The sequence below is a fragment of the Gobio gobio genome (genome assembly GCF_949357685.1).
Source record: "Gobio gobio genome assembly, chromosome: 1".
Lineage (NCBI taxonomy): Eukaryota > Metazoa > Chordata > Actinopteri > Cypriniformes > Gobionidae > Gobio > Gobio gobio.
This window is the reverse complement of record NC_137097.1, coordinates 86,279,776-86,289,040: the sequence shown is the minus strand read 5'-3', so window position 1 is coordinate 86,289,040 and position 9,265 is coordinate 86,279,776. Positions and strand designations below refer to the sequence as shown.

The window sequence follows — 9,265 nt, the reverse complement described above, 5'->3', positions numbered from 1 at the left end:
TGTCTCTTAAGGTTCGTGGTGTTTTTTCCTGTGATTTTTGTGGCCACATTTCTCCCCATCTTTTTCCACAACACCCGTTTTATTTTCCACTTCAATGTAATAAAAGTTTTTCCAAATGTCTTAATAAGAATAAATGCATATTTAATTTAATTTAATAATAGGAAAATAATATCCAAATTATTATTTAATTCTTTAAATCTGTTTAAAATTAGACCCACATTATAGTTAAAATGTTTTTCTGTCTTGTATTTTATCTCAAAATAAAGGATGTAATTTTATTCCACATGGAAATGAGCGAGCGGAAATAAGTGAATACAGCCTCTTATTCGCTTATGAGGTAATCATAATGCTGCGGTTATTTTAACATATATAATTGCTGCCGTTATAACGGCCCATTTCAAATGTTTACGTGCTTTTCTTTCTTTTTTGAGCGGTGATGAAATATCTTGCTCTTGTAAATACTTGTCAGCATTTCAGTAATACAAGTCTAGATCTTTCAAATGCATCCAAATAACAGCGAAGCACAGCCGCACGGTGCTCTGCAGTGGCCAAAAAGGATATAAACCGTGAATTCTGAAGTTATATATTATTGAAAACTCAGAGATGTGGATTCAGACGGCACCACACGACCTTGGTGTTTGTCAAACAGTAATTTAGGTCATTCGGCCGGAGATTTTTACACGGGTGGTGGGAGAAAAACACTGATATTCTGGATTAAGACGACAATAAAATCACTGACTAGCCCCTGTAAATGATAAAGACACCTTACAACCGCTGGACAAATAATTACCGTCCGAATAGTGCTGACGAACCCCGACTGCCGCCCATCGGTCTCGTTCACTCACCGGAGCTCAATCTTCTAAAACGCCGCGCGAGTGGGGCTTGAAGAGAGTGATGTGGCCTGCGTCTGCGCAGTGCGCCCTGATGCAGCCCCTGAATGAGACGCACAAAAATACTGCAAAAAAATTATAAAAACGCGACTTTTCGTCTCGTCTCATTTTCGTCAACGAAAATGAAGAGACATTTTAGCATAGTTTTTATTTTGTGAACCACATTTAGTCTCGTTTTTATTCGTCATCGTCACATGACCAGCATTTACGTTGCGTCTCGTCTCGTTTTCGTCACGTTATAAAGGTTCGTTGACGACGATATTTAGTCATACTTTTCGTTGACGAAAACAACACTACTTGCACCAGCAGGCACAGGATGTAGGCGCTGGAGGCGTTGTGCACACATCACATTAAGGTTGAAAATGAAAATTGGGTTGACGTCTAATGCAGATGTTTGACATCAGCAAAGAAAGTTTACCAACTTTAAAATCTTAGTGAAATTGAAATTCACAAATGTTTTATTGGATTAATGAGGACGTGCACTGAATTATCAAAATAAACTTTATTCCCTTGTCAAAAAATCCTAAGAATTCCAATAAGAAACCTGTACAGGATTCCATTTAGAATTTCTATCATATAGGATTATCCTATAGGATTCCGTTAGAAATACTCCTATAGGATATTTATGTCTTGTCTTATAAGATTCTCATCTGATTCCTATTGGATTCTGTGGGAATTGTCTTATAAGACACAATACATAAATATCCTGTATAATTTCTACAGGATTTTATTGGATCCAATTTGGGTCTCTCTCTCTCTCTCTCTCTCTCTCTCTCTCTCTCTCTCTCTCTCTCTCTCTCTCTCTCTCTCTCTCTCTCTCTCTCTCTCTCTCTCTCTCTCTCTCTCTCTCTCTCTCTCTCTCTCTCTCTCTCTCTCCCAGCGGGCAATTGATGTCAAAACGACGTCAAATTGACATCAAACATTGACGTCAAAAAACAGGTCAAAAATGCAAATCAAATTGATGTCAAAAACTTGATGTCAATTTGACATCCACACATTGATGTCTTCTTGACCACCAAAATAATGACCCAAAAGTAATAATGCAAGAACAATTTATTAATCAGGCTTATATGTAAAAAATACTAATGCATTTTGGTACACACAATACAGGATTTTGTATCAAGAGACAATGTAAAGCAAATTAAAATAGCATGGAAAAGATGATTGATGTAGATAAATGTACACCAAATCTGAATACAGATCAATCGCTGTCCATTCCCCCATATCTGTCAAGAGCAGATATAGTTCTCCATATGATTTTGTTTATATCAGCCTCTGAAGATGCTGGGCTTGACTGCTGTACAGCACCTGAATGAAGATGGAGCAAATATTGTATTACTCGTTTCAACAGCATTTAAAGCATAAATACTATTTTCAGCAACCATCAATTGTTCATCATTTATTCACAAAGTAATTTAAACTCTCTAAAGCTAGTGTTATACTTTCTGTGTTGTGCTGCCATTCTAATAATACATGACTAGTTAACTACAGTAGGCTACTGTAGCACCTGCTGCACTATTTCAGTCACTAAAAACAGCAGGACGTTTTTAAAACGCTTAACGTGAAACACACTATAGGGTGAGTTGCACCAATAAGGATTCAATTAAATGGTTAGTTCACCCAAAAATGTAAATTCTGTCATTAATTACTTACCCTCATGTTGTTCGACACCCGTTAGACCTTGGTTCATCTTCAGACACATTAAAATATTTTAGTTGAAATCCGATGGCTGAGAAAGGCCTCCATTGGCAGCAATGACATTTCCTCTCTCAAGACCCATAAAAGGTACTTTAGACGTTAAAAAGTCATTCTCACTGCAGTGGTTCTACAATAATTTAATGAAGCGATGAGAATAGTTTTTGTGCGCAAAAGAAAAATCAAAATAACGACTTTATTCAAAAGTTCTTGTGTTCCGTCTGGGCCTCTGACGTGAACTCGTGAAGCACCACGACGCATGCGCGAGAATATGACGTAGAGCCGAAAGCGAGGAGCTTTGTTTACAAGCAGAGGAAGACGCGCCATATCTAAGCTGCTGAATTCTACATTGATTGTGCTTTAGGTCTTGGCTTAGAGTGCTCAAATGGTGCTAAAGCGTGCATTTCCTGGATGCCCGAACGACGGCTCTACGTCATATTCTCGTCCATGCGTCATTGTGCTTCGTGAATGGAGGCCTTTCTGAGCCATCGGATTTAAAAAAAAATATCTTAATTTGTGTTCCGAAGATGAACAAAGGTCTTAGTGGACTAATGTAGTATCAGATTTCTATTTTGAATAAATATTGTTGAATAAAAAAATCAATATTAAGCAGCACATCTGTTTCCATTATTAATAATAACTGAGCAGCAAATCATTCGAATGATTTCTGAAGGATCATGTGACACTGACAACTGGAGTAATGATGCTGAAAATACAGCTTTGATCACAGGAATAAATTACACTTTAAAATATATTCAAATTAGAAAACAGCTGTTTTAATATTCTTTCACAATGTTATTGTCTTTACTGTACTTTTAATCAAATAAATGCAGTCTTGGTGGGCATTAGACTTGGTGGACTTTTTTAAAAGATATACAACACCAACACCAAACTTTTGAACGTGTATGTTTGAGGTTTCACTTACTTGTCACATGGTTCATAGCGCCTTAAGAGATGTCCAATAGGAGATCCACTCCAACTCTGCTACGGTGCAGGGCTTCAACCTGGAAAGCATCAACATAAACAATTTATCACAGAGCAAACAATATTTAGTATACAATGCCAGGTGTATTAAAAGGATAGAAGCTACAGCAGAGGTGAAATGTGAGAAAGAAAGGTAAAAAAAAGATTCTCAGAAAAGATAAAGTTTAATACAGAACATATTTCTGTTATTCTTAGGGTATCAGAATTTATGTTTTTAGTTACTTATTCATTTAATATTGTTCATACAGCGTCACTTATATTTGGATGTCAAAGCCTTCTAAAATGAATTAAATAAATAAAACATTTAATATGAGAAAATAAAGAGAAGATAGATGTATGTGATAGGTGAAAAATATTGTTAAAATGGATATGAGATTAATTAACTTCTTCAGTTCACCTGTGTTTCCTACTTCTCTGTCAGCTGCTTCCTTCAGACATGTTGGGATCTTGAGAGCTTCCCCTCTGTTGTAGAGGGGTTATTTTGTCCTTCCTGAAATCACAGAACATTTTTATCAATATTTTAACCAGTTTCAGACAATTTTCGCGATCGCATTTTTTTCTGTGTAAGTTAAGTGATGTCATCGATTAACATTTAACGTTACTGTAAATTAATTAGCCAACTTCTAATGACCCATTCAATTGGCAGCAAAACCTTTACAAAAACTATCAAAACCTGTCATCTACCATAAATATTTGATTAAAAGTCCAAACTTTTATAAACAAGAGCTTACGTTAACGTTAACTTACCTGTTCTGAGGCGGTTGAGATGCTAATGAACTTCGAAGACGCTAAAGTTACTTTTCTATAAAGTAAATATTCAACAGAAGCGTCAATTACACGTAAGAAAGGGGTCAGGAACAGTTGTGTGTATTATTTGTGTAACTTTACAGACTAAACTCACCTGAAAGCAGTAAAAAACAACAGCGACAGAGGGAGCTTTGCGGCTTGTCGGTTGGTTGTCAGCTGTTGCTTGCTGCGCCGTTTCCATGGCAACTCTGCGCGCTCCAGTGTTTGAAATCGAGTTGAATGTTCATCGCGCACGCCCATTAAAACACGTCAAAGTCACGCAGCATTTACAAACATAAGCATTTATAATTAACACATTACATTTTAATGCAAAATGCCACTCCTCCACATGATAGTGGGACAATAGTGGCACTTTTATCATTTAATGTATTTTTATTGTTGTTTTTGCAAACACAACGATTTTAAAACATTGATTCATGTAAAATATGTTACAAATCCAACATAGTTCGAAAGGAAATGCCAAATGGACGTGTTTCGAGGCCTCAGTTAAGAAAAAATACTTAAACTTAAAGAAAAATAATTACTAAATATTGATATCAATGTGATGTCAATATGACATCAATTTGATGTCTAAAACATGACATTGATTTGATGTAAATTGAACGTCAAAAATTTTGGCCAACATATCCATAAAATCAATTTTAGTGTGGGATTAACTTCCGATTTTCACCTAATTAACACTGGAAGAAATTGCTGTCCAAACTGAATTTAAAATGGTGTGTACAGTATATTGGTCAAGTCTTGACTCATATTTGACGTCAAATTGACATCAAGGTGCCCGCTGGGCTCTCTCTCTCTCTCGTGCGCATGCGTGGGCGTCTGCTGAGCGAGTGTGGAGAGCGCGTGGTGAGTGTTGAGCGTTGTTTGAGTGTGTGTGAGTGATTTTTCGTGGCTGTTTGTGCCTAGAGACTTTTTTCACCCTCTGTTATTTTTCTATCTTTTTCTTTTTTCTCTTTCTCTATTTTTTTTGGTTTGTTTTAATTGTTAGTAACAGTTGTTGCGGTGCGTTAATCCGGGCCGTGTGCTACCTGTATTTGGGGAAGCATGTCGGTCCCGGTTTCGCGAGGTCTGAATACACTCACGCGGCGCCACGCAGTGAAGGTGGCGTCCGCGGTGAGTGTAGAAGACTGTTGTTTGGCTATAGGAGAAGTTGTGGGCCATGAGTGCATTCTGTCAGCCTCAAAAATGAATAATGCCAATGTCATTTTTTTAAACAATGTAGATAAAGCAAATGAGCTAGTTGAGCGTGGTATTGTTATTGATGGTTTGTTTACACCTGTTCTCCCTTTGTCAATGCCATCTAAAAAAGTGACATTATCCAATGTTCCCCCGTTCATCAGTGACCAGTTGTTAAATCAATCTCTTTCTCGTTATGGTAAATTGGTGTCTCCGATTAAAAAAATACCAATTGGAAGCGGATCTCCGTTGTTGAAACATGTAGTTTCTTTTAGGCGATTTGCCTACATGATTGTGAAAGATGACGCTGAATTAGACCTTACGTTCAAATTCCGTATAGAAGATTTCGACTATGTTGTGTTTGCAACAACAGGGAAAATGAAATGTTTTGGTTGCAACAAAGTGGGACATTTAGTGCGTGATTGCCCTGATAAAACATCTGCAACAGAGCAAAATATAAATGATGTAACTGTTCCACCCGCGACAAGTCAACCCATAGACGAGTCAGACGCGATCGCGGCAGATCGGGCTGAACTTGAGCCGATTGCAAAAAGAGCTGCAAGAGGTAAATCAGCCCCATTCTGCGATTACTGTAATAAAGTCGTCTAACAAAAAGGCAGATGATGCCGAGTCCACCGGGTCTTTGAATGAAGGACGTACTTTGACGGATACTTGCCCAGGCAGTGACGCTGTAAACAAAGTGTCCGAGGTCTCCCAGCGCGAGGGAGAAGAACAGCTGTTGATCGAGCACAGAAGTGAGAACGATGGCATTGACAAAGAGAAAGAACGCACTCTGTTTAAAGTACCGCTGAAGCGGAGGAAAAGTGAGAATAATTGTGAGTCGAGACCTGTAAAAAAAACAAATGTAGCTGAAAGTGAAGACCAGGGTGAGACAGAGAGTGATTGTGAATCCGATTCTAGCCTCTCTTTTTCTCAGAGTGAATGCGTGAGTCGAAACTATGAAGTGGAAGATATTAAACTCTTTCTTAAAGCAACCAAAAATAGAAGAGGAGTACGAGTGAATGAATATTTTCCTGACCTTAAGCAATTCATTGAAAAGACAAGGTGTCTGATGGCTGAAGGGTTTTTTACTAATAAGGAAATTTACAGGTTAAAAAAAATTGTGGGAAAACTCAATACTGAAATTAGTAATGATGGTGGTGAAAAAAGCTAATGTAATGATAATCAGTGGTTTGTTTTTACTGTTTTGTTTTTTATTCATTATGGGTGAAGTTAGTGCTGCTTCAGTGAATATAAATGGAGCCAGAGATGTAAAAAAAAGAGTAACATTATATGAAATGTCTAAAGAGAAAAAACTAGATATTATTTTTCTTCAAGAAACTCACAGTGATGTAAAGAACGCTGCAGATTGGGAAAGGGAATGGGATGGCATCTCTATTTTAAGTCATAACACTGCTGTCAGTGGAGGAGTCGCCATTTTATTTTCAAAAAACTTTAAACCGGTTTCTTATGATGTTGAAGAGATTATAAAGGGCAGACTTTTAAAAGTTCGAGCTTTATTTGAAAACCATGTTTTTGTTTTTATTTGTGTTTATGTCCCTACCTCAGGAGTTGAAAGAATGTTGTTTTTAAATACCCTCAATTCAACCCTGCAAAATTGTAATAGTGAAGAGTTTTTGTTTCTGGGTGGTGATTTTAATTGTACAGAACAAAATATTGATAGAAATCACATAGAGCCCCATGAGCCATCCCGTAAGAAGCTTATTCAAGTCATCAAAACACATGAACTGTGTGACATATGGAGACATGTTAATGGTAGTCTAAGACAATACACTTGGGCTCATACCCGTGGAAATGTTTTTTCTTTAGCGAGGTTGGATAGATTTTACGGTTTTAAACATCAATGTGGTATTTTTAGCAAATGTTTTATTGTTCCAGTTAGTTTTTCTGACCATAGTATGGTGTGTTGTTCTTTTATTTTGAACTTTACAAGACCAAATAGTGCTTATTGGCATTTTAACAATTCACTGTTAAATGATAAACATTTTAAGGAAAATTTTAAATATTTTTGGGAATCTTTTAGAGCCACAAAGAGTTCTTTCCAGTCATTGAAGCAGTGGTGGGATTTTGGTAAAGTGCAAATAAAACAGTTTTGTCAACAGCATACTCGAAATATTACTGTACAGTTATCAAAATCAATGAAAAACTTGGAGACGTCAATAGTTAAACTTCAAGAATTGTCGGATTCAACTGGGGGGAATAATGTTTTGGAAACTCTTTTAATGAAAAAAACTCAACTTGGCGATCTTTTAGAGGTTAAGGTGCAAGGAGCTCTGGTTCGGTCCCGTTTCCAGAATATTGACCAAATGGATGCTCCAACTAAATTTTTCTTTAATTTAGAAAAAAAGAACGGACAGAAAAGATTAATTCATGCACTGCGCTCTGAATCTGGTATGTTGTTATCTGACCCCATTGATATTAGAAAGAGAGCAGTTTGTTTTTATGAAAAGCTGTACAGCTGTGAATGTGTTGCAGAGCCTGACATTGACAATGTCTTTTTTGAAAGCTTGGCACAGGTGTCTGAGGATGCCAACACGGAACTCAGTAAGGCCATGAGCCTAGAAGAGTTGTACAAGGCCCTTCAGGGCATGGAATCCGGGAAGGTTCCCGGCATCGATGGTCTCCCAGTTGACTTTTATAAGTCTTTCTGGACAGTATTGGGGGAGGATTTGCTCGCGGTGCTCAACGAAAGCTTGGCTGGAGGGCGGCTGCCGTTGAGCTGCCGTCGAGCAGTTCTTACACTCCTCCCAAAAAAAGGAGATCTAACGGATATTAAGAACTGGCGCCCTGTGTCGCTGCTTTGTACAGATTACAAACTGCTCTCAAAAACTTTGGCAAATAGAATGGCAGAAGTAATGGAGCAAGTTATTCATCCGGACCAGAGCTATTGCATACCTGGGAGGTCAATTTTCGATAATATTTCCTTAGTGCGGGATATTCTAGAGGTCTCCAAGTTGTTTAATTTAGATTGTGTTTTGCTTTCTCTGGATCAAGAGAAGGCATTTGATAGGGTTGAACATAAGTACCTCTGGAAAACTTTAACAGCTTTTGGTTTCTGCCAAGAGTTTGTGGATATGATTAAGATGCTGTATACTGATGTTGAGAGTTTGCTGAAAGTGAACGGTGGCTTATGCACTCCTTTCAAAGTTGGTAGAGGTGTACGCAGGGATGTGCATTGTCAGGAATGCTTTATTCTTTAGCCATAGAACCATTATTGCAGCAGATAAGAGTACATTTGAATGGGTTACAAATACCTGGCTCTAGTAGTAATATTCATTTATCAGCTTATGCTGATGATGTGATTGTAATGGTCAGTAGTCAAAAAGATATAGAGATTTTAATGAAAATACTTGAAGATTTTAAAGATATATCTTCTGCTAAAATAAACTGGAACAAAAGTGAAGCTTTTTATTGTGGAAAGTGGACGAAACAAGAGTTAAGCATTCCTGGTGGTTTAATTTGGAGTAAAGGGGGTTTTAAATATTTGGGGGTTTTTTTAGGAGACGAGACGACTGTTTTGAAAAATTGGGAAGGGTTTATTGAGAAAGTTAAAGGTCGGTTTAGCCAAATGGAAATGGCTAGCCCCAAACATGTCTTATAAAGGGCGTATTTTAATTATTAACAATTTAATTGCGTCCTCTCTCTGGCATAAGCTGGCATGTATAGATCCACCTTTAAAACTGATGAATGAA

General features: G+C 37.4%; 1 long non-coding RNA gene across 1 annotated transcript; it reads right to left on the bottom strand.

Moving 5' to 3' along the window:
* Nucleotides 1-428: 428 nt before the first annotated feature.
* LOC307132418 lies at nt 429-6,159 on the bottom strand. Its single transcript, XR_013817291.1, has 4 exons — nt 4,317-6,159; nt 3,967-4,059; nt 3,511-3,589; nt 429-2,198 (listed from the first exon to the last, which is right to left on the bottom strand). It is a non-coding gene; the product is annotated as an uncharacterized lncRNA (long non-coding RNA).
* Between the last annotated feature and the right edge of the window lie 3,106 nt (nt 6,160-9,265).